Source organism: Pseudophryne corroboree, chromosome 1 (genome assembly GCF_028390025.1).
Source record: "Pseudophryne corroboree isolate aPseCor3 chromosome 1, aPseCor3.hap2, whole genome shotgun sequence".
In the NCBI taxonomy this organism is placed as follows: domain Eukaryota; kingdom Metazoa; phylum Chordata; class Amphibia; order Anura; family Myobatrachidae; genus Pseudophryne; species Pseudophryne corroboree.
In genome coordinates this window covers 607,950,710-607,976,940 of record NC_086444.1, presented here as the reverse complement: position 1 = coordinate 607,976,940, position 26,231 = coordinate 607,950,710, and the positions used below count along the sequence as shown (strand labels likewise).

Below are 26,231 nucleotides of genomic sequence, written 5' to 3'. Positions count from 1 at the left end.
TGAGGTTGCTGCGTCGCGATCTGTCCTCTAGATCTGTGACTTTGTCCCGCAGAAGTCTCACCTCCGCCTCTAACGCATCATGAGAGTCCAGTAGGCCGTTATGGGACCCCACTACTTCCTCCATTTTAGTTTCTAAATGGTCAGTGCGGCCACCCAGGTCATCTATAGATTGTTGGCATGTTGTTAGTGCGGTGCGGAATTCAGCTGCCACTTCCTCCTTAAATCGAGACAGAAGTAGCTTCATAGTGCCCACAGTAAGGGCCTCACCATCTCCTATCTTGTCCAGGCTTGTGGCGGGTCCGGCTGTGGGAAGGGACACCTCCAATGGGGGAGGAGTCTGAGGGACAGCTTCTTTTGCAGAGGTCCCGGTAACCTTAGAGCCAGACATTTTTGGCGACGACTTGAAAAATGAAAGCTGCTGTGCAGGCTTTGAGGGTTTGCTGCGTCGAGAAGGCATATTAAGGCCCAGAGAGAGATAGGTCAGTGGTGTGAAACCAATATGGTGGAAGAATCTGACGGCTCCACTGTCTCAGGGACTATCAAGACATCACGGAGATAATGGCAGGGGTAGGAGACACCTCTTGTATTACATTGGCATGAACAAGGCTGACATGGCTATGAGGATAGCCGTCCTCTTTGCGAACAAAAGAAACACTGGGGAGAGCTCTGGCTCCCGCACCTCGTGTGTTCCAGGTAGACGCAGGTCAGGGCAGCAGGTTATATACCATCTGGGTCCTCCGAAGGTTAATATACCTTGAGGATAAAGAGTTTCCGATAATTTTCAGGTGCAGTCCGTCCACAGGGAAGGGTTCCAGACAAGGGAGGAATGTGTCGGTATGTCCGGATCTGTCTGATTAGCCCCTATGTTGTACCCTTATGTGCCTCTACCCTCCACCCCCGTGTCTAACGTGGCTTGTCTGGAGGCCGTAGGAGGTTGTACCGACCGCCTTAGCCGCCCAGCTAGACACCCACAGCCGTGGGTGAATTTGCAGATGGGCAGGGGTATTATGGGCCTGCCAATTGTTAAAGGGTGAGGGGGGAGGGGGAGGGGGGGTCTTTATCACCTGTTCTGGGAGTTCTCACCTCAGGGCACAGGTACACACTATTTTCGGGTCCCAGGTGAACGGGAGGGCACCCGCAGCAGGGCTGTTGATCCTCTGGCTGGCTGGCAGAAGGGGGGGCCGCGAATGGGACGGCGGGCCGGCTGCCGCAGCGCAAGACGTGCGCTCAGGAAGTGCTGACTGGTAGGTATTGTAGTTGTTTCTCCGGGCCGCCCGCCGCATCCATTCGGGGGTCGCCGGCCGTCCCCTCCCTGCCGCCGCTGACTCTTCTCACGGCCGGAGCACCCAAGATGGCCGCCGTCCAGGCTCCGGAGCGCGCTGCCCGTCCTCCCTCCGGTCCCGGAGTATCCCCGGCAAGCAGTAAAGAGCACTGGGTGGGGGGTGATGATATCCCAGCTGGGCAGAGTCTCGAGGGGCACTGCAGACGTCTCGGGGGGGATTTCCACACGGCCGGGGGTATGTACATAAATTGAGGCCCCGGCTTCGGGTCGAGGAGTAGGCCGCAATCCGCGGGAGCCTGGAAACAGGCTCCCCGACTCCGCAGCACCAACTCCCCGTTTGCAGCACTAGGGTACAACGGTGTCCCGGTCACCCAGGGTAAATAGCAAGCGTGCAAAGGCTATATTTGTGCACATAAACTCCCAGATCCCTGGGAGCTCAGATATAGTGCAGCCTGTTCATTTAGCCTCCAGGCCACGCCCCTCTAACTTCATTCTTAAAACACATTCATAACAAATGCATTCTTCACAATTGCAAGCAGGCCAAGTGCATTGCAATGAGAGTCTCTTGGCGATGTGGAGAGTCCAATCAATAATGCAATGTCCAATGCACCATTAGAGGGAATAGATGTAAATTGTCCCGTTTGGTTGGTGCGTACCTCATGCAATATGGTGTCAGTGGTGTGTCGGAATCCTCTCTGAGACTCTTCTGGTAAATAAATAGATCCCAAGGGCTGGTTCGGATCCAAATATAGACAGGAGACAGACCTAGTTCCATAGAGGGACTATTTATAGAAACAGATTGATATTTCTTTATTCTGTTAGTATTTCACATAAAAAAGGGATATAATTCAACCAATCATCAGTTTTGTTTGTCCCAGTGTTGTCTGGGCAACAGTTCCTGATATGTTTCAATAGGTTGAGGATACGTCATGTGATAGATTTACATATCATGTGATGATCAGTCAGATGAATGGGACTTTTACCCAGTTTAAAAGGAGGAGATCAACGTTTATCATTATAACACTTCTAATAAAATAAAGTCAGTTGTTATGATAAAACTAGGCCACATGTTTATGTAAATCAGCATAATATTTAGAAGACCAAATATATCAGCTGTGTCGCGCTCGCCAGGGCTGATTACCATGGCATCGCGGTGCATCGGCAACACACCCTGACTTCTTGGCTGCTAAAGGTCGAGGGGTGGTTGGCCTGTGACGTCGCACCAATCATGGATGCATCACCATGGCAATGCGGGTCATGTATATATCTGTGAGTTGATGTTATTGGATGTGCCAGCGTCGGAGGCATCCATCGCATCACGTCAGTGTGGAGTTCATAGAGGGGGCGGAGAGAGAGGGGGCGGAGAGAATAGGTTGTCATAGTAATCTTCGGACGCCGGTGCATGTGCAATTCTATGCTAAACGTATTAGACTCATCGATTTAAATAAATAAAGTTACAATTATATCAAAGTGAATAAGCTTCAATAGTAGAGAGTTGTAAACATATTACAACTCAAATTGGAACATTATGCTGAAGTACATACAGAGATTTATAAGTCATAAACTGTGGGACACAGATACTTATTTCTCATCCACACAGTGATATCAAAACAGACTGAGATCATAAATAGGGATCCAAAATTGGGAAAAATGCGGAGAGGAAGGGAAGCAATATATTAAATAAACATGGGAAAACTGGTCTTGCTGTATTGTATAGTAAAATAAGTTAGTAATAGGCAATATATGGACAATCGGGAACGTGAGGAACATAAATATTTATGTCGATATGTGTGTACGCAGGGGCCGTCAAATGATTGTATTTGGCAATGGCTGTCAGATGATCATATTCAGCTCTACTGCCTCATTTAAACCTTCTTGGTAGATGGACCCCATTCTAAACATCCAGTACACTTCTAGTTGGCATAATCTTTTAAAACGATCACCACCTCTATTTGTGAGTGGAATGTGTTCTATCCCTATTACTTTGAGGCTTTCAGGATCACCATTGTGAAATTCACTAAAGTGTTGTGAGACACTATGTGAGGAAAATCTCTTCAAAATATTTCTGCGGTGTTTGAGGAATCTAGTTCTAAGTTTCCTCGTGGTGCGGCCTACATAACTAAGGCCACATTCACATGATAGAATGTAGATCACATGAGTCGAATTGCAGTTGATATGGCTTTTTATTTCATACTGTTTTCACCTCTATCAGTCTTCACAAATTGTATTTTATTTTTTGTGGTTGCAAGTAATACATTTATTACTTCCACATTTATAAAAAAACCTTTTATTTTAGGTAAAGACCATGAATCAATTATTTGTTTCTTTTCAGGTTTCAGAAAGCTAGGTGCAACTGAATTCCTCAAGGACTGGCCTTTTCGGAAGATGAACATCGGTTCTGCTGGAAGTATACCTACTACCAAATTATCTTGTTTTAGTATGTTAGAATTTTTCTTAACAATCTGTTTAATTCTTGGACAATAATCATTATATGTGGTAATACGTGTTAATTGTTGTTCATGATTTGTCTCAGAGTTTTTTCAGAAATATTGGTGTTCTATCCCCATATGGACCCAGCAAGACATACAGCAAGTATACAGCAAGACCAGTTTTCCCATGTTTATTTAATATATTGCTTCCCTTCCTCTCCACATTTTTCCCAATTTTGGATCAATATTTATGCTCTCAGTCTGTTTTGATATCACTGTGTGGATGAGAAATAAGTATCTGTGTCCCACAGTCTATGACTTATAAATCTCTGCATGTACTTACAGCATAATGTTCCAATTTGAGTTGTAATATGTTTACAACTCTCTACTATTGAAGCTTATTCACTTTGATATAATTGTAACTTTATTTAATCGATGAGTCTAATACGTTTAGCATAGAATTGCGCGTGCGCCGGCGTCCGAAGATTACTATGACAACCTATTCTCTCCGCCCCCTCTATGAACTCCACGCTGACGTGATGCAAGCGGACGCCCGGACGCTGGCACATCCAATAACATCAACTCACAGATATATACATGACCTTGCCAAGGTGATGCATCCATGATTGGTGCGACGACGCGGGCCATCCACCCCTCGACCTTTAGCAGCCAAGAAGTCAGGGTGTGTGGCAGATGCACCATGTTGCCGTGGTAATCAGCCCTGGCGAGCGCGGTGCAGCTGATATGTTTGGTCTTCTAAATATTATGCTGATTTACATAAACATCTGGCTTAGTTTTAACATAACCACTGACTTTATTTTATTAGAAGTATTATAATGATAAAGGTTGATCTCCTGTTAAACTGGGTAAAAGTCCCTGTCATGTGACTGATCATCAGATGATATGTAAATCTATCACATGACATATCCTCAACCTATTGAAACATATCAGGAACTGTTGCCCAGACAACACTGGGACAAACAAAACCGATGATTGGTTGAATTATATCCCTTTTTTATGTGAAATACTAACAGAATAAAGAAATATCAATCTGTTTCTATAAATAGTCCCTCTATGGAAGTAGGTCTTCTGTCTAAATTTTTATTGATTTTATGTATATTATAATTGATTGATTGTACTAAACACCCAGGAGCTAATTAAGTCACCATATTGCTTAGGGTATATAAACCCCAAACAAAGATAATGCATCATACTTTTGAAAAAGCTGCAGGTTATACACAGCGAAACGCGTCAGTGTTACTGAGTGGGTCAGGATGTTTCATCTATTTAGATCCAAACCAGCCCTTGGCATATATTTATTTACCAGAAGAGTCTCAGAGAGGATTCCGACACACCACCGACACTGTATTGCATGAGTAACTCACCAACCAAACGGGACAATTTACAACTGGTATTCCCTCTAATGGTGCATTGGACACTGCATTATTGATCGGACTCTCCACATCACTAAGAGACTCTCATTGCAATGCACTTTATTTCCCACAAGGGCACCTATGGAACGGACTCCTTTACCGACTCAATTATATACCTCCTTACCCATTATACAGAGTATTATATACCTTTTTTTAATATTGCACATGAATTCATGCTATATAATGTTTTATGTATGAATTTATGATCTTTTATTAAATTTTTATTTTTAAATGTATCCATTTGAAATGAGCTATTATTGTGTAAATCTAAACAGATCGCAGCCTCATTCTGCTTTATGTATGTGGAAGTGCCTTCCCCATAATCTTTGGCTGCAGCTTGGTAAAGGATCTCATACACCTAGCACATGAATATACCTTGGTATAACCTTTTTTTTGCATTGTGGTGCTAAAGCTGCTCCTGCTTCACCTGTTGTTGCTGCAAAGCATGAGTTGGCTACCGCGATGTGTAATAATAGTAGACCCACTGAAGAGAGTGATTGGTAAGTCACCCCATCAGCAGTGCAGGCAGACAGCACAGACACTGGACTCACCCTGTCTCTGGAGTTCCATCCTGTGCAAGTGTGCATCTGCAGCTGAGCAGAGATTTATCTTTTTAAACAAACTTTATTGACAACCATCGTTGACAAAGCTCATGTCCTGCTTCTACAGTAAGGAGAAGCAGTTTTTGGCAGCTACTGGTGGAGATACCAGTGCTGGAGAAGACACCCAACGGTAAGTGACCTCTTCTCTTAGTAATAATTAACTTAGTGCTTTCATAGGTGCCTATGGCAGTGCAAAAATCTAGAATGCACTTAGTGCAGGCATCTAAAATGCAGAGAAATCTCTATAGTACAAATCAAGAAGTGATGTGTGCAGGGATTTTCTCAGCATTTTTAATTTTATACCCTTATCTCAGCTTAGTACATAGACCCCTTATATACTCTATACTTATTTGACAATTACGTTTTCCACTTGCTACTCTTCAGCATCCTATCTATACCTTGTAGCACTCTACCCCCCTGTTATCCCCTATCCTATCACCCCAGCCTTCTTTGCTTACATCAGACATGATCAACATGTGCTATCCACTTAGATAATTTGTCCATCCCTCCTATCCTTTCCTCCCTTCTCCATCATCTCCAATCCCTTGCCACTGGCACTGTACCACATAGTGATGCCTTCTATCTGCTATTATTGTTTACCCACAACTAGTGCCCTCTCCCCTGTCAACCCTGCACCATCCCACCTCATACCTTGTCTCATATAATCTCTTCTCCCCATTGTTCTTGTCTTTCACTTTCCTCCACTTCTTGTCTCCCAGATTCTTTTCCCCACCTTTTTACCTTCCCCACACCCTACACTCATTTCTTCCCTTCATCCAAGCTCTATCACTCCCTCCACACTCCCCCAGACTCTGTGCCAACAGTTTTGCTACACTAAGGGGGACATTTACTAAGCAGTGTTAAGAGCGGAGAAGTGAGCCAGTGGAGAAGTTGCTCATGGCAACCAATCAACACTGAAGTAACATCTATAATTTGCATACTATATAATTATACAGAGCTGCTGATTGGTTGATGGGGCCACTTCTCCACTGGCTCACTTCTCCGCTCTTATCACTGCTTAGTAAATGTCCCCCTTACTCTCTTACTGTAACTCCGATAACCAAAATAATTTTTCTTCCAAATCTGCCTCCTATCCACTGCCCTTATGCATTTTCTCATCCTCTTCCTCTCTCCTAACTGCTGGTGACGCTATCCACAACCACAGGTTCCCACGCTATGCTCTCTGTCTGCCCACTGTTCCTATTGCAGACACTGCACAACCTGAATGATCAGAGAGCTTTCCGCTTCTCACACTTGCATCTCTTCCCCAACCTCTAAACTTTCAAACACTTTAACACCTTAAAATTCACATTTGCTTACCCCATCCCATATTGGCTTACCTACTCACAGTACTTGGGCCCTCATTCCGAGTTGTTCGCTCGCAAGCTGCTTTTAGCAGCATTGCACACGCTAAGCCGCCGCCTACTGGGAGTGAATCTTAGCTTATCAAAATTGCGAACGAAAGATTCGCAATATTGCGAAAAGACTTCTCTGTGCAGTTTCTGAGTAGCTCGAGACTTACTCTTCCAGTGCGATCAGTTCAGTGCTTGTCGTTTCTGGTTTGACGTCACAAACACACCCAGCATTCGCCCAGACACTCCTCCGTTTCTCCAGCCACTCCCACGTTTTTTCCCAGAAACGGTAGCGTTTTTTCACACACTCCCATAAAACGGCCAGTTTCCGCCCAGAAACACCCACTTCCTGTCAATCACACTCCGATCTCCAGAACGAAGAAAAAACCTTGTAATGCCGTGAGTAAAATACCAATCTTCATAGCAAATTTACTTGGCCAGTCACAGTGCGAACATTGCGCATGCGCAGTTAGCGGAAAATCGCTGCGATGCGAAGAAAATTACCGAGCGAACAACTCGGAATGACCACCTTGCTTGCCACCACCACCATCATCTCCATTTATTCCTTCCCACACTAGAATTTTAGCTTTTACAAATAGTTCTCTTTCTCTGACGTCCTAAGTGGATGCTGGGGACTCCGTCAGGACCATGGGGAATAGCGGCTCCGCAGGAGACAGGGCACAAAAGTAAAAGCTTTAGGATCAGGTGGTGTGCACTGGCTCCTCCCCCTATGACCCTCCTCCAAGCCTCAGTTAGATTTTTGTGCCCGGCCGAGAAGGGTGCAATCTAGGTGGCTCTCCTAAAGAGCTGCTTAGAGTAAAAGTTTTGTTAGGTTTTTTATTTTCAGTGAGTCCTGCTGGCAACAGGCTCACTGCTACGAGGGACTTAGGGGAGAAGAAGTGAACTCACCTGCGTGCAGGATGGATTGGCTTCTTAGGCTACTGGACACCATTAGCTCCAGAGGGATCGAACACAGGCCCAGCCATGGAGTCCGGTCCCAGAGCCGCGCCGCCGACCCCCTTGCAGATGCCGAAGAGTGAAGAGGTCCAGAAACCGGCGGCAGAAGACTTTTCAGTCTTCATGAGGTAGCGCACAGCACTGCAGCTGTGCGCCATTGTTGTCAGCACACTTCACACCAGCGGTCACTGAGGGTGCAGGGCGCTGGGGGGGGGCGCCCTGGGCAGCAATGAAATACCTATACTGGCTAAAAGATACATCACATATAGCCCCTGGGGCTATATGGATGTATTTAACCCCTGCCAGGTCTCAGAAAAACGGGAGAAGAAGCCCGCCAAAAAGGGGGCGGGGCCTATTCTCCTCAGCACACAGCGCCATTTTCCCTCACAGAAATGCTGGTGGGAAGGCTCCCAGGCTCTCCCCTGCACTGCACTACAGAAACAGGGTTAAAACAGAGAGGGGGGGCACTTATTTGGCGATATGATTATATATATTAAGATGCTATAAGGGAAAAACACTTATATAAAGGTTGTCCCTGTATAATTATAGCGTTTTGGTGTGTGCTGGCAAACTCTCCCTCTGTCTCTCCAAAGGGCTAGTGGGGTCCTGTCCTCTATCAGAGCATTCCCTGTGTGTGTGCTGTGTGTCGGTACGTGTGTGTCGACATGTATGAGGACGATGTTGGTGAGGAGGCGGAGCAATTGCCTGTAATGGTGATGTCACTCTCTAGGGAGTCGACACCGGAATGGATGGCTTATTTAAGGAATTACGTGATAATGTCAACACGCTGCAAGGTCGGTTGACGACATGAGACGGCCGGCAAACCAATTAGTACCTGTCCAGGCGTCTCAAACACCGTCAGGGGCGTTAAAACGTCCTTTTACCTCAGTCGGTCGACACAGACACAGACACGGACACTGACTCCAGTGTCGACGGTGAAGAAACAAACGTATTTTCCTGTAGGGCCACACGTTACTTGTTAAGGGCAATGAAGGAGGTGTTACATATTTCTGATACTACAAGTACCACAAAAAAGGGTATTATGTGGAGTGTGAAAAAACTACCTGTGGTTTTTCCTGAATCAGATAAATTAAATGAAGTGTGTGATGATGCGTGGGTTTCCCCCGATAGAAAATTATTGGCGGTATACCCTTTCCCGCCAGAAGTTATGGCGCGTTGGGAAACACCCCTTAGGGTGGATAAGGCGCTCACACGCTTATCAAAACAAGTGGCGTTACCGTCTCCAGATACGGCCGCCCTCAAGGAGCCAACTGATAGGAGGCTGGAAAATATCCTAAAAAATATATACACACATACTGGTGTTATACTGCGACCAGCGATCGCCTCAGCCTGGATGGGCAGCGCTGGGGTGGCTTGGTCGGATTCCCTGACTGAAAATATTGATACCCTTGACAGGGACAGTATTTTATTGACTATAGAGCATTTAAAGGATGCATTTCTATATATGCGAGATGCACAGAGGGATATTTGCACTCTGGCATCAAGAGTAAGTGCGATGTCCATATCTGCCAGAAGATGTTTATGGACACGACAGTGGTCAGGTGATGCAGATTCCAAACGGCACATGGAAGTATTGCCGTATAAAGGGGAGGAGTTATTTGGGGTCGGTCCATCGGACCTGGTGGCCACGGCAACAGCTGGAAAATCCACCTTTTTTACCCCAAGTCACATCTCAGCAGAAAAAGACATCGTCCTTTCAGCCTCAGTCCTTTCGTCCCCATAAGGGCAAGCGGGCAAAAGGCCAGTCATATCTGCCCAGGGATAGAGGTAAGGGAAGAAGACTGCAGCAGGCAGCCCATTCCCAGGAACAGAAGCCTTCCACCGCTTCTGCCAAGTCCTCAGCATGACGCTGGGGCCGTACAAACAGGTGCGGTGGGGGGCCGTCTCAAGAGTTTCAGCACGCAGTGGGCTCACTCGCAAGTGGACCCCTGGATCCTACAAGTAGTATCCCAGGGGTACAGATTGGAAATTCGAGACGTCTCCCCCTCGCAGGTTCCTGAAGTTTGCTTTACCAACGTCTCCCTCCGACAGGGAGGCAGTATTGGAAACATTTCACAAGCTGTATTCCCAGCAGGTGATAATCAAAGTACCCCTCCTACAACAAGGAAAGGGGTATTATTCCACACTATATTGTGGTACTGAAGCCAGACGGCTCGGTGAGACCTATTCTAAATCTGAAATATTTGAACACTTACATACAAAGGTTCAAATCAAGATGGAGTCACTCAGAGCAGTGATAGCGAACCAGGAAGAAGGGGACTATATGGTGTCCCTGGACATCAGGGATGCTTACCTCCATGTCCCAATTTGCCCTTCTCACCAAGGGTACCTCAGGTTCGTGGTACAGAACTGTCACTATCAGTTTCAGATGCTGCCGTTTGGATTGTCCACGGCACCCCGGGTCTTTACCAAGGTAATGACCGAAATGATGATTCTTCTTCAAAGAAAATGGACGATAGCCTGATAAGGGCAAGGTCCAGAGAACAGTTGGAGGTCGGAGTAGCACTATCTCAAGTAGTTCTACGACAGCACGGGTGGATTCTAAATATTCCAAAATCGCAGCTGTTTCCGACGACACGTCTGCTGTTCCTAGGGATGATTCTGGACACAGTCCAGAAAAGGGTGTTTCTCCCGGAGAAGAAAGCCAGGGAGTTATCCGAGCTAGTCAGGAACCTCCTAAAACCAGGAAAAGTGTCAGTGCATCATTGCACAAGGGTCCTGGGAAAAATGGTGGCTTCTTACGAAGCGATTCCATTCGGCAGATTTCACGCAAGAACTTTTCAGTGGGATCTGCTGGAAAAATGGTCCGGATCGCATCTTCAGATGCATCAGCGGATAACCCTGTCTCCAAGGACAAGGGTGTTTCTTCTGCGGTGGCTGCAGAGTGCTCATCTACTAAAGGGCCGCAGATTCGGCATTCAGGACTGGGTCCTGGTAACCACGGATGCCAGCCTGAGAGGCTGGGGAGCAGTCACACAGGGGTAAAATTTCCAGGGAGTGTGATCAAGTCTGGAGACTTCTCTCCACATAAATATACTGGAGCTAAGGACAATTTACAATGCTCTAAGCTTAGCAAGACCTCTGCTTCAAGGTCAGCCGGTATTGATCCAGTGGGACAACATCACGGCAGTCGCCCACGTAAACAGACGGGGCGGCACAAGAAGCAGGAGGGCAATGGCAGAAACTGCAAGGATTTTTCGCTGGGCGGAAAATCATGTGATAGCACTGTCAGCAGTGTTCATTCCGGGAGTGGACAACTGGGAAGCAAACTTCCTCAGCAGGCACGACCTCCACCCGGGAGAGTGGGGACTTCATCGGGAAGTCTTCCACATGATTGTGAACCGTTGGGAAAGACCAAAGGTGGACATGATGGCGTCCCGCCTGAACAAAAAACTGGACAGGTATTGCGCCAGGTCAAGAGACCCTCAGGCAATAGCTGTGGACGTTTTTGGTAACACCGTGGGTGTACCAGTCGGTGTATGGGTTCCCTCCTCTGCTTCTCATACCCAAGGTACTGAGAATTATAAGACGTAGAGGAGTAAGAACTATACTCGTGGCTCCGGATTGGCCAAGAAGGACTTGGTACCCGGAACTTCAAGAAATGCTCACAGAGGACTCATGACCTCTGCCGCTAAGAAGGGACTTGCTTCAGCAAGTACCATGTCTGTTTCCAAGACTTACCGCGGCTGCGTTTGACGGCATGGCGGTGGAACGCCGGATCCTAAGGGAAAAAGGCATTCCGGAAGAGGTCATTCCTACCCTGGTCAAAGCCAGGAAGGAGGTGACCGCACAACATTATCACCACATGTGGCGAAAATATGTTGCGTGGTGTGAGGCCAGGAAGGCCCCACGAAGAAATTTCAACTCGGTCGATTCCTGCATTTCCTGAAAACAGGAGTGTCTATGGGCCTCAAATTGGGGTCCATTAAGGTTCAAATTTCGGCCTGTCAATTTTCTTCCAGAAAGAATTGGCTTCAGTTCCTGAAGTCCAGAAGTTTGTCAAGGGAGTACTGCATATACAACCCCCTTTTGTGCCTCCAGTGGCACCGTGGGATCTCAACGTAGTTCTGGGATTCCTCAAATCACATTGGTTTAAACCGCTCAAATCTGTGGATTTGAAATATCTCACATGAAAAGTGACCATGCTGTTGGCCCTGGCCTCGGCCAGGCGAGTGTCAGAATTGGCGGCTTTGTCTCACAAAGCCCATATCTGATTGTCCATTCGGACGGGGCAGAGTTGCGGACTCGTCCCCAGTGTCTCCCTAAGGTGGTGTCAGCGTTTCACCTGCACCAGTTTATTGTGGTACCTGCGACTACTAGGGACTTGGAGGACTCCAAGTTGCTAGATGTTGTCAGGGCCCTGGAAATATAGGTTTCCAGGACGGCTGGAGTCAGGAAAACTGACTTGCTGTTATCCTGTAGGCACCCAAAAATCTGGGTGCTCATGCTTCTAAGCAGACGATTGCTAGTTGGATGTGTAGTACAATTCAGCTTGCACATTCTGTGGCAGCACTGCCACAGCCAAAATATGTAAATGCCCATTCCACAAGGAAAGTGGGCTCATCTTGGGCGGCTGCCCGAGGGGTCTCGGCTTTACAACTTTGCCGAGCTGCTACTTTGTCAGGGGCACACCCTGGCTGAGGAGGACCTGGAGTTCTCTCATTCGGTGCTGCAGAGTCATCCGCACTCTCCCGCCCGTTTGGGAGCTTTGGTATAATCCCCATGGTCCTGACGGAGTCCCCAGCATCCACTTAGGACGTCAGAGAAAATAAGAATTTACTTACCGATAATTCTATTTCTCGTAGTCCGTAGTGGATGCTGGGCGCCCATCCCAAGTGCGGATTGTCTGCAATACTTGTACATAGTTATTGTTACAAAAATCGGGTTATTATTGTTGGGAGCCTTCGTTTAAGAGGCTCTTTTCGGTTATCATACTGTTAACTGGGTTCAGATCACAGGTTGTACGGTGTGATTGGTGTGGCTGGTATGAGTCTTACCCGGGATTCAAAATCCTTCCTTATTGTGTACGCTCGTCCGGGCACAGTATCCTAACTGAGGCTTGGAGGAGGGTCATAGGGGGAGAAGCCAGTGCACACCACCTGATCCTAAAGCTTTTACTTTTGTGCCCTGTCTCCTGCGGAGCCGCTATTCCCCATGGTCCTGACGGAGTCCCCAGCATCCACTACGGACTACGAGAAATAGAATTATCGGTAAGTAAATTCTTATTTTTCCTCCTATGTCCTTTACTGAACCCCTTGTCCTTACGAAAGGTTTCTTTATTTACTGCTTTGTCTTCTGATGTGACTGATATTTTCTTATCTCATCCTAATTCAATTGTATGTTCTATAGTTTTTTTTATATAACTTGTACATTTCTGCTTTGTGCATTGCTGCCTGTCCTTTGGAAAATGTAGCACCTTATATATATAACCTTGTTGATGATGACATTGATGAGCTAAATTTAGAGAATTAATGAACCAGCTACTATGTTGATTTATTATGCTCTTCTTAATATCTTGATTGAGAAGACAAATCAGTATCTCAGCAGGATGACACTGCTCTATGTTCCGATGGATTTCTGCTTCAAACTGAATATAACAGTATTTTGCTTTCATATGAGACAGAAATCACAGACAATTGTGTTGTTAATCATCTGCTAGATCACTTCACATACATTACTATACATGTACACTACTTGCATTTTTTCTAACAATGTTTTCTGATTGAGAGACTGGTATATAAAGCCATCATTTCACAATTAAAGTAACAATGTGCTTTTGTATGCTGATTGGACCTCAGATCTGACTTCCTTTGCAGTTCCTATCTAGGCCATACTTTTGTATTTGCAGAAATATATGATCCTAAAAAGCTGGATGGTTAAATTGAATATATATTGTGGAAAACACTATACACTGTAAACACATTGCACACTTTATCATCAGTCCAAACACTAAAAGTAGCTTTTGAAAACAAAAGGGCTATTTTTATGAAACCTCAGTGTTGGAAAACGCTTCTGATCGTGTTTATGATCAATATGTAACTAGCAAGACATGGCTCATTATAGCATTACCCTTTTAAATGCTGGGTACTGTATAAACATGATCATAAGTACTGGGTTATACAAACCTATGTTCAGTATATAAACCCCTAAGAGCCTGATTCTGAGGTGGGAGTAAATAAAAAAAAAAGGGCAAGTAACTGTGCACCTTGGCAAAACTATGTTAAACTGCTGAGGGGCAGATAAAAAGTAAGGCTACCCAGTATTTGTGTGCTACATGCAAAACCTGACAGTATTTACCCTGCATGCAAACAATACATTTATTTGTACCACTTATACCCCTTTTCCACTAGCTGTTTTTACCCGTGTTTTTGCACGGGGGCGCGCATCTACACGGGTTTTTAGTAGGTGGAAACTGGTCAACACGGGTTGAGTGACCCGGGAATCCTACCCGGCTATTTACCTGGGTAGAACACGGTAATGATGCGGATAACGGTGCAGTGGAAACGGTCATTACACGTGTTTTCAGACCCGAGTAACGCTCTGAGACGCTGATTGGTGCTTCTGGGGCACTGGAAGATGATGTCATCCCTGGGAGACACTCTGGGCACATGCAGGCACCGCAGCAGCAAACAAACGCGGATGCACATCTATTGCAGCAGCTACAACACTACGCTGGGCACATGCGACTCCATGCTAGACACAGCTACTGCACCGACGTCCATTGCTGCAATGCTGTGAGCAGGCCCCACCCCTCCCTTTTGGTCCTTTTGATGACATCATCTTGATGAGACAGTAAAAAGTCCATTTGTAATGACAGCAATAGGCGTTTACAGAGCTTACCCGGGTTAGGTGGAAACAGATCAGACCCGGGAATAACCCGTGTCGAAGTGTAGTGGAAACGGGGTGGCCGACACGGGTTGTAGCCGTGTTAAACATCCCGGATCGGACACGGTTCTTAGGTGGAAAAGGGGTATTAGATTACATCATGGTTTTCCCATATGCACAGTTATTTGCTCTTTTTTGCTTTACTCCCAACTCAGAAATAGAGATGTGCACCGACCCTCGTGTTTTGTTTCTGGTACTAAATTGTCATCGGGTTTTGTGTTTGCCACAACCACCCTCACATGTTTTGGTTTTGGATCTGTAATATTTAAAAAAAAATATTAAAAAACAGCTAAAATTACATCATGCGGGCCTGTTGTTTTTTTGTTAGTATTCTTAACCTCAATAACATTAATTTCCAGTAATTTCCAGTCAATTTGACTAATTTATGGCTCATAATATTGTTTTCACTGCGCAGCGCCTACAGCGAGCTTGCTGATTACTAAGCAACAGAGCAGCGGTACAAACACACAGCAATTTAAAGCACATCTATGAAACATTGCCACACAGCAGTGGCAGAAAAGAAAATCAGTGCAAGATTCAAATGATGTAACAGGTAGAAGGTTCCTAGATAGGTAACGTCCCTACTTCTACTTACCGTGGCTTAACAAACTCTACAGATGGCTTGAAAATTGTTGTCAGGATTTGAATAAAAGAAATTCCATACATAAAAGCTGAATTTTTTTGGCTTTATACCCAGGCATGACAATGGCCTTCTTATCATGAGCAAGAACTGCTTCCACTGCTGCCTGACTTACACAAATAATATCCTCATCATCAACCTCCTCATTAGTGCCAGTGTCAGCTACACAAATGGAATGCAGTTAAAATACCGGCTGTCGGGATCCTGGCAGTTGGAATCCCGAAGCCAGAAATAGGCTGCAGGGAGGGGAGGGGTTAGGTTTAGGTACCACTGGGGGGGCTTTGGTTAGGCACTAAGGGAGGCGGTTACGGTAGGCTGCAGGAAGTGAGGGTTAGGGTGTAGGGGAGAGGGGGTTAGCATACATACCTCGCCCCTGTCGGGGATTTAAAACATCGGGGTGCTGGCATCAGTATTGTGACTGTCAGCATCCTGTCCACTGGTCAAACATACCAGACCCACACAAATATCCCCCTCATACTGTTGTAATTCCATAGTAGCATGATCCTCAAATTCTATGTCAGCATGTTGACTTGTGCTGCTTATCCCCACAGTAACAGAAGGTGCAGAAATGGAAGGAGGTTTTTCCATGAGTACAGTATCAGAAAGGTAAGGCTCACACATAGCAGTCATGGACACACGTAAACTCTCTAAAGAGTCATTTCTGAACACACAGTTTGTTCTACTACCTTAGTGTGTTTTATTTCAGCATTGATATTCCGATTATACATTTTTTGTCACCATGTCCAGACTCTGAGTGTGAGAGGCAGAAGACGATTGCTGACTGAGAGATACAGAACCACCACTTATAAATAAAGACCAGAGTCTGAGCCTGTACTTGCCACTGCATGTGTTGTATGGTATAGTGGCAATTTTATGTTGTTTTTTTGGGCTATAAACTTTCCCTGTTTTAGAGGTGATGTGTTTTTTTCTTTAGTGTTCTAAATTATTGTTTTAATTTAAGGTGCCCTTTATTAAAACCTCTATGCCCTTGAGCACTGGCTTTAGTAGATTTTAAAGCACTAATATCATGATCATCATGACTGGCAGCAGCCACAGCACTAGTACTTGGTTGCCGCTCCTGATCTTCTATCGACTGAACGTGATCCATATCATCTCAGTGCATTTTTTTTTATTTATGCAGTAGGAACACACACAAGATGATAACTTCACATTGCAGACTCACAGTGCTTATATATTAAACAGTGGGGCACAGCACCTACTGGGCTTTATTGAACACACATAACAAGTTTTACAAAGAACACAACTATTTTTTTTTATTTTCATTTTTCACAAATCACAACACCAAAAACTCCTAGTCGCGATGCCAGCGCCGCCATTCCGTCAGGATTCTGTTGTCAGTATTTCGACTGCCGGGATCCTGACCGCAGAGATCCTGACCAGATATTAGGAGGATAATAGTGATATTTGCCCTGGCAGTCTAGTGGTTGTACACTCCGTCTGGTGTCTGCCGTGAAATGGCATCCACATCACTGTGGGTGGAACTTATATCAAATCCAAAACACACAGGTTCCGACGCCAGGAAGATGACATTTTGCCTCGTTTTGGAATCTGAGCCTGGCACAAAAACCCAAGCCAAGTCCGGGATTCTATCTGATCCCTGAAGTTTGAGCAGGCTAGGTTTTCAGGAAACTGAGAATGCACATCTTTACTTAGAATCAGACTCTTCAAATCAGTTCAGTAATATTGTTTGTGGCTATGTGTGCTTGGTTGTAAGACTGGGCCTGATTCAGGGCAATTTTATATCACTTTTCATGTGTACAAGTCACACTGCACATGTACTGTGATAGACTTGTGACATGATTTATTCACAAAGTGATGGTCTGTAAGAGACCATTTGTGAGAGGTAATGGGGGAATGGAGATTCAAATACAGACATGTCATGACCATTTTGGGGGCATTTCACAGCTTGCAACTGCAATCCTATAAGCAGTTACAATGGCTCTAGCTTTTTACCTCCAGCGGCCATGCTGCGCAACCATAGGGTTACTTAGAAAATGTTTGCCCGATGTGCGTCGGATGATTGCGCCTGTGTTCATATGTGACAGATCAGAGATACAGATTATGGGTGCCTCTATACAGCTCCTGGTGTTTGCTACATTTGCATATTTTCACATAGCTGCTGCGTACAAACCTGCAGCTGCGAATATATTTGCATAAATTTCAGAATCGGGCCACTGCTAGGCTCTGAGCTTGGGAAATAGGTGTCAAAAGCCAAAGATTCGAGCAACCTGCTGTATCAACTAAAAACATGACACACTGGACATCTGATGTACTATCATCTACTACAATACACTTTAATATACTGTATTATTCTGTAAAAGTAATACCGTGGTGAGAGTAGACTTTCTGAAAATAAAGGTGAAGCCTGTCTGGCATCCCTTACTGTGCGTTGCATTAAAATGTGCCCATAATGTATATAGAAATAAAATTATAAATGTTGCCTCGTCATAAGAATATTTTTGAACACCAACTCTCAGTTAATTGCCCCTTTAATATAACTAATAAAAATATTGCTCTTAATAAAATTAAACCATATTAATAGTAATGTTTTTTACCTTAATATATCAATAAAATAGTATTTCTCACTTAAAAGAATTAGAAGTGTTGTCTGTCTCCTTTAAACATCATGATTGCCCTCATTATAAGTGTATTGTGATTCCTCAACTTGATTGACAAGGTAGATGCAAGGGTGTTATAGTTAAAGATGAGCGAGTTCGGTTCCCTGAGAACCAAACCCACCCGAACGTCACCACCCGAGCCCGGATCCGAGTCGGGCTTGGGTTTTCCCGCCTGACTTGGAAACCAGAACGAGACAAAACGTCATCATCTCGCTGTCGGATTCTCGTGGGTTTGGATACCATAGAAGAAGCCGAGCGTTGCCGCCATTTTCACTCTGGCAATGGAGAGTGTAGAGAGAGGACGTGTCTCCGTTCTCAGTGTCCTGCATCAGTTCAGTGTTAGTGTCTTGTGCTGCATCAGTCCAGTCACAGTGGTTGTGTCCTCTGCTGCAGGGGGCGCCCGCCGGGGCACTAACTATGGCTCCCTGCTTCCCCCTCCTCCCTCTTCCCGAGTACCCTGCTCGGGGGGCGGAGTTTTGCGGAATAATGCAGTTGCATCGTGACGTCACAACGCAACCGCATCATTCCGTTAAACTCCGCCCCCCCGAGCGGAGTACTGAGGAGGAGGGGGATCCAAGTTATGAAGAGGGAAAGGCGGCCGGCGCGAGGAGCGACTGGGGAGGTGGGCCGAAGAGCGGGAATCGCCTCTGTAAGTATAGTAACTCTCTCTTTCGATCTCTTTCAATCTCTCTCAGTGGGGACTCTGACTGCCATTATGTGTTAAATGGGGACACTTACCTGCCATAATGTTTAAAATGGGGACACCTGCTGTAATCTGTAAAAAGGGGACACTTGCCTGCGATAATGTGTAAAATGGGGACTCATGCCTGCCGTAATGTGTAAAATGTGGACTCTTGCCTTCCATAAGGTGTAAAAATGGGGACACTTGCCTGCCTTAATGTGTAAAATGGGGACTCTTGACTGTCATAATGTGTAAAATGGGGACTCTTGCCTGCCATAATGTGTAAAATGGGGACTCTTGCCTGCCATAATGTGTATAATGGGGACACTTGCCTGCCGTAATGTGTAAAATGTGGACTCTTGCCTTCCATAAGGTGTAAAAATGGGGACACTTGCCTGCCTTAATGTGTAAAATGGGGACTCTTGCCTGCCATAATATGTAAAATGGGGACACTTGCCTGCCGTAATGTGTAAAATGGTGACACTTGCCTGCCGTAATGTATAAAATGGGGACTATTGCCTGTTGTAATGTATAAAATGGGGACTCTTGCCTGCAGTAATGTGTAAAATGGTGACTCTTGCCTGCCGTAATGTGTAAAATGGGGACTCTTGCCTGCCGTAATGTCTAAAATGGGGACACTTGCCTGCCATAATGTGGAAAATGGGGACTCTGCCTGCCATAATGTGGGGATTTAATGTATCAAGGGCATTGCGGTGTGTGGCATAATATGGTGCAGGGGGCATTACTGTGTGGGGCTTAAAATGGTAGAATTTTTTTTCCCTATGGTGGCCGTGATCTGTTGGTGCAGGGTCAAAAACTGGGGTGTGAGATAGTCTTTTCAGATGAGGTCACGTCCATTTTAACGAGGCCATGCCCATTTTAACGAGGCCACGCCCCCTTACCGAGGCGATGGTTGTTTTTTTCTTTCAATCTGGGGGGGGGGGGGGCGCATTTTTTTATGTCACGGGGGGGGGGGGGGGGGGGAGGGGGTGCATTTTTAAATCTCGCACTGGGAGCCAGATTGGCTAGAAACAGCCCTGCTCTGCTACCATATGTCCAGTGCTGCTGTATAAGTCCAATCCAGTGGTGCTGTGTTGTGCTGCATCAGTTTAGTGGTGGTGTATTGTGCTGCATCAGTCCAGTCACAGTGGTGGTAGTGGTGTCATCTACTGCCATATGTCCAGTGCTGCTGTATAAGTCCAGTCCATTGCAGTGGTGCTGTGTTGTCCTGCATCAATACAGTGGTAGTGTCTTGTGCTGCATCAGTCCAGTCACAGTGGTGGTGTCCTCTGCTGCCATATGTCCAGTCCATTGCTGTGTTGTCCTGCATCAGTCCAGTGGTGGTGTCCCTGTGCTGCTGCATATGTCCAATGGTACTGCCATATATGTCCAGTGATACTGCTGTATATGTCCATTGATACTGCCGTACATGTCCAGTGGTACTGCTGTATAAATCCAGTGATCCTGCCGTATAATTCCAGTGGTACTGGGCGATACATTATATGGCAGGATCACTGGATTTATACGCCAGTACCACTGGAATAAGGTATAAGTGATCCTGCCGTATAATTCAAGTGGTACTGGCGTATAAATCCAGTGATCCTAACATATAATTCCAGTGATCCTGCCGTATAATTCCAGTGATCCTGCTGTATATATATATATACCCTGTTGCAAAGCAGTGCCATTCCTAGATGGGGCAGGTGTTTGTGCCACTCAATTGTGTCGCTTAGCTTAGTCATACAGCTACCTCATTGCACCTCTTTTACTTCTTTGCATGATGTGCTGTTTGGGGACTATTTTTTTTTAAGTGCCATCCTGTCTGCCACTGTAGTGCTACTCCTAGATGGGCCAGGTGTTTGTGCCACACACTTGTGTCGCTTAGCTTTGTCATACAGCTACCTCATTGCACCTCTTTTTCTTCTTTGCATAATGTGCTGTTTGGGGACTATTTTTTTTAAGTGCCATCCTGTCTGACACTGCAGTGCCACTCCTAGATGGGCCAGGTGTTTGTGCCGCACACTTGTGTCACTTAGCTTAGTCATACAGCCCCCTTGGTGCAACCTTTTGGCCTAAAAACAATATTGTGAGGTGTAAGGTGTTCAGAATAGACTGGAAATGAGTGGAAATGAATGTTATTGAGGTTAATAATACCGTAGGATCAAAATTTTCCCCAAATTCTGTGATTTTGGCTGTTTTTATGTTTTTTTCAAAAATCATCCAGATCCAAAACCAAAACACGAAAGGGTGGTTTTGGCAAAACCAATCCAGATCCAAAACACGAGGTTGGAACCAGAACCAAAACCAAAACACAAAACACGAAAAGTGCCCGCAGCACATCTCTAGTTATAGTGGTTTAATGGCAGTTTGGCCAAAATGCCAATTAGCAAATACAAAACAAAAAACACAAAACCACCGTAAAATAGATGGACATTCATGGCAGTTTACAAAACCCCATAAAAACCGCCACATAGTAAAGTTACCCCTAAATCTCATTTTATTTTGGCTAAATGGCTCTTTACCCTTTGATAAATACTGTATGTATTGCATACCCTCCAACATTTACCATGGGGACGTGACCATGGATAAAGGGGGCATGGCCACACAGGGAAAGGGGACATGAGATGAGTTATTGTGTGATTTATTGATATGGGCTCAGCTGCTGTACATATCTATAGTACTAGGAGAGAAGAACAAGCGCCTTATGGTGCAGTAATTTTGTTAATAGTGTATTGCAGACACAACAAATGGAAAGGTCCGTACCAGATAACAACTTGTGTTAGGGCCTATCGATTCCTTATCCAGTAAGTGTTCTCCACCAGATAACAACTTGTGTTAGGACCTATCGATTCCTTATCCAGTAGGTGTTCTCCACCATAGAGTTCACATAGAGTGGCAGACCCGTGTACTGGTACGGACCTTTCCATTTGTTGTGTCTGCAATACACTATTAACAAAATTACTGCACCATAAGGCGCTTGTTCTTCTCTCCTAGTACTATAGAATTTCCAATGACTGAATATACCCGGGTCATTTACTGAGGAACTGAGCTGCCGCCAGGAAGTCTGGAGTGTGCCCATAGAATTTAGATGATCCTGCCATTTTGCTGAGGACAGTGACATTTTTAAGACTTTTTCAAACTGCTAATGACTGACCCTTAGAGGGGATTCCCGATTGTTGGATAAGCGCACTGATCTATAAAAACATTTGCTGTACATATCTATTTACTTTGTATGAACCCTTCTTGTTGAATACTTAATTAAGTATATGTAAGCTCACATTTTTTAATTTAAATGGTCCTAGCCAGCTTCTGTGTTGTTGGGGATGTGCTCTGCGCTCCCTAGAAATGTTTACTTGTGTGTTTTGTGTAGCCGAGCGGCCCAGGTTGGTTTAGGAAACTCTTTTCGTTTGTTTCCTGGTTTTACAGAGTCTGCGAGGAGGGGGACCAACCTTTGGCGCTGCAGGTTTTTGAACAAGTATATAAAGGCAGTAGGGTGTCTATGGGTGTGATAAATAGATGTGTGTAATATGTATAGGTGTAGTGGAAATATATACGTACGGAGGCAGTGGGATGTAAATGGGTGTGATGAATATATATGGAGGCAATGGATTGTGTCCAGATAAAAATTGTTTATTAAGTGAAAAAAATGTTTAAAAATATTAACAGTTTTTGACAATATTCCGTAAAAAATTAGAAAAAGAAGGCAATTATGTTCAGTGTGTTTCTATTACATAATAAACATATGCAGCACATCAATTAAAAATATAAGATATAAAAAATATATAAAAAATTATGGAATAGAATAAAGATATATATATAGAATAAAAATAAAAATATATATATAGAATAAAAATAAAATTGTATATATATATAAAACCAGATTTTGAGTCTAATGTCAATCGATATGTGATCGTTTACACTTTGCTTTTGATCATAGAGAGACCGGTCTCTTCTATTTAGAGTGTTACGGGGTTAATATGGTGTGAGTCACGGCAGAGCTGTCTGTGTCCACAAAAGGGTCCGGTTTATAATAAGTTCCTGTTGCTCTTAGAAAGGCAGTTTGTAATGGTAATGTTTTTCAGGTGATGGTGTGTCACGGGTTGCTTACGTGTCTTCGCCCTTAGCAGGGCTGAGGAGTCCGTGGGTGTCCTATGCTGCTGCAGGTGTCTTTTTGTCTTTTTTCTTCCTCCGTATCCGCGGTTTGTTACAGGCGCCTGTAACTCCGGTTCCTTTGATGTTACCTCGTTGACGTCTTCCAGGAAGTCGGGATCTCCGGGTTTCGGGTGAGAAGAGGGGGCGTGGTCCAACGCGTTTCACTCGGCCAATGGTGCCGTGCTTCGTCAGGGACAGTGTGTTGGTGTCTGTCTCTAGCTCATTTAGATAGGGTTGAGTCTGCTGTGATTGGTTCAAAAGAGTTTCCTTTCAATCAGTGCAATTAGCACGTCTATTGTGCAAAGCTGTTTCTCATTTAATCCTATCTTTGATTTGTTCAATAATATGGCAAGCGTGTTTTCGTCTTCAGCTTGTCATAAATAGTATCAAAGTACACATTGCAAGTTTCTGATAGTGAATAGTAACAAAATACACATTGTAAATTTCTGATACATTTAAATCATCTGCCACATAGTGTCAAAAATTGCTTTCTTGCAAAGTCGCTGTTGTTTCACAGAGGGACTTACAAGAATAGACTATGTTTATTATATATACATATACGTGGTTTTTTATGAAAGAAGAAGCATAATTAGGTTGTGGTTATACACGGATAGGGATATATATGCCCTGTATGCATGCACATGGTTTTTATGAGTGAAGAGAAAATAGATAAAAGTTATATACGGATTGGGATATATATGAAATAGATGAAGAAAAATAGTGGTTGTATTAAATGTCTACATAGCGGATGTCCTAAGTTTCTAATGTTTTTTATGGTAGGTCTGTGATGTATGTTCAAGTATCTAAACGGACATTATAATAGTTTTAATAAGAAGTGGTCAGTCCTGGAGTTATTTATAACAGGTGTATGTCACGTATTGAGATGTGGCACCTAGGAAATATATTTAAATGGTGTAGTTATGGAGATGAGTGGTGAAAATTGATTAGCATGCGGATGATAATAAGTGTGAATGTGGAATATTCAACTGGATATTCCTTAGAGTCTTGCTTTTATATTTATTTTTCTTGTAATTAATTTATAAGGAGTGTTTACTCTTCTTTGTTTGGTCGTTGGTTTTTTAATTTGTTCGTTATTCTTTTCTGTTTTTGGTTCGTAGGTATTTTCTTCTTATTCTTTGGTTCTTCTTAGTGCGAATCTGATTGCTTTTCTTGGTTGATTGGTCTTTAAACCACTTGTGCCCCAGGTAGGCTGTCAGACATCGTCACCAGGGTTTTGCTAGAAGTAATTTTACTGCACCTAAGGTTCATAGATGGTCTCCCATTCTATTACTTGTTAGGCCCAAACCTCTTTACTTCCGAGTTCGGAATGGGATCGGGTGGTTTGTGGATGGTATGACAGTATTTATTCACTTTCTTGCAGTCCTGGTGGTGTGACTAAACCTAGTGGGTGTTTTTGTGGTGTCAGTTAGTCTCCCAAAAAACTGCTGAGTTCAAAGTCGATATTTAGACCCTTTGGTGTCAGGGTTTGCATGTTATAAATCCACTTTGTTTCCTCTCTTGACATGGTTCTGATGTAATCTCCACCTCGCCAGGGTATGGTGACTTTTTTAATTGCTATGAAGTTTAGAAGGCTTCCATCATGGTTATGGATTTTTTTGAAGTGATCTGAGACGCTGTGCGTTTCTACTTCGTTGTCAATATTTCTTAGATGTTCGTTTATCCTTGTTTTTAGGCTTCTTGTGGTTCGTCCTATATATTGTAGATTGCATGGACAGGTTAGTAAGTATATTACTCCTGTTGTGTCGCAGGTCATCTTTTCTTTTATCTTGAAAATTTCTTTAGTTTCATTCGATCTAAAGTTATTTGTTGGTTTGGTGCTTCTCTGTTTGCATGTTTTGCATGCTTTGCATCTTGTACAGTGATAGAATCCTGGTGTTGTATCGTTTATCCAAGTCCTTCCTTTTTTCTTTTTTTCTTCGGGTATATAGCTGGATACTATTTCTTGTTTTATATTTGGTGCTTTCCTATAAATTAATCTTGGGCGGTCTTGTATATATTCCTTGATTTCTTCATCACGTTTGAGTAGATGCCAGTTCTTATTGATTATTTTTTCAAAGTATTTGTGCTGACTGCTGTAGTTGGTGATGAAAGTTACTTCTGTCGCTTCCTGTTTGTTTTTCTCTTTATATTTGAGGAGGTCTTCCCTTTTTGTTTCTTTTGCTGCTTCTATAGCTTTATGGACGGTGTCTTTGTCGTAGTTTCTTTCTAGAAACTTCTTTTCTAGTGTCGAGATTTGGTCTTCAAAGGTGATGTCTGTGGAACAATTCCTCTTAAATCTTTTGAATTGCCCCCCAGGTATTCCTTTCAACCAGTTTTTATGGTGGTTGCTGGTTGCTGGTATGTAGTTGTTGCAGTCCACCGGCTTGTAATAGAAACACACTGAACATAATTGCCTTCTTTTTCTAATTTTTTACGGAATATTGTCAAAAACTGTTAATATTTTTAAACATTTTTTTCACTTAATAAACAATTTTTATCTGGACACAATCCATTGCCTCCATATATATTCATCACACCCATTTACATCCCACTGCCTCCGTACGTATATATTTCCACTACACCTATACATATTACACACATCTATTTATCACACCCATAGACACCCTACTGCCTTTATATACTTGTTCAAAAACCTGCAGCGCCAAAGGTTGGTCCCCCTCCTCGCAGGTCCTAGCCAGCTGCCTAGTCTGAGTGAGAAGGGGGGGGGGGAGGGGGCAGGTAAGGAACTCAATTAGCAGCAGGGTGCTATCCCTATAGAAAAATAGGTAGTATCCTTATCTGGGGATATATAAGAGGAAGAGGGCAGACCAACTTCCTCTTTTGTTCCAGGGATCCAGTGGAGATACCCACACACCCGCCCAAATTTTAATATGTTGATTCATTTGATGCATATCATTTTTGAATTTTGTTTGAATGTTAATTTCTGGTGTTTCCTTCCAACAGGTGAGGTGCATATTGGCGATAAGCAGTGCTCCTTGGTGGCCTATAGTGGCGCAATAATGGTTGCCCGTCATTTACCCTGGGAAAATTGCTAGGTTGGCGCCTCTTCAAGGGGTGACCTGGTCGTCGTCTCATGGAGCTGCCAGTGCTAACTCAATTAAAGGGGAGTATAATAGCAATTCTGTTGTTTGAGTCA

General features: G+C 44.2%; 1 long non-coding RNA gene and 1 pseudogene across 1 annotated transcript; one reads left to right on the top strand and one right to left on the bottom strand.

Moving 5' to 3' along the window:
• Nucleotides 1-5,812: 5,812 nt before the first annotated feature.
• Nucleotides 5,813-26,197, top strand: LOC134927512 (uncharacterized). The gene is made up of 3 exons (XR_010177667.1): nucleotides 5,813-5,876; nucleotides 16,153-16,207; nucleotides 26,039-26,197. It is a non-coding gene; the product is annotated as an uncharacterized LOC134927512 (long non-coding RNA).
• On the bottom strand, nucleotides 24,321-24,439 carry LOC134948802 (5S ribosomal RNA; annotated as a pseudogene).
• Nucleotides 26,198-26,231: the final 34 nt, after the last annotated feature.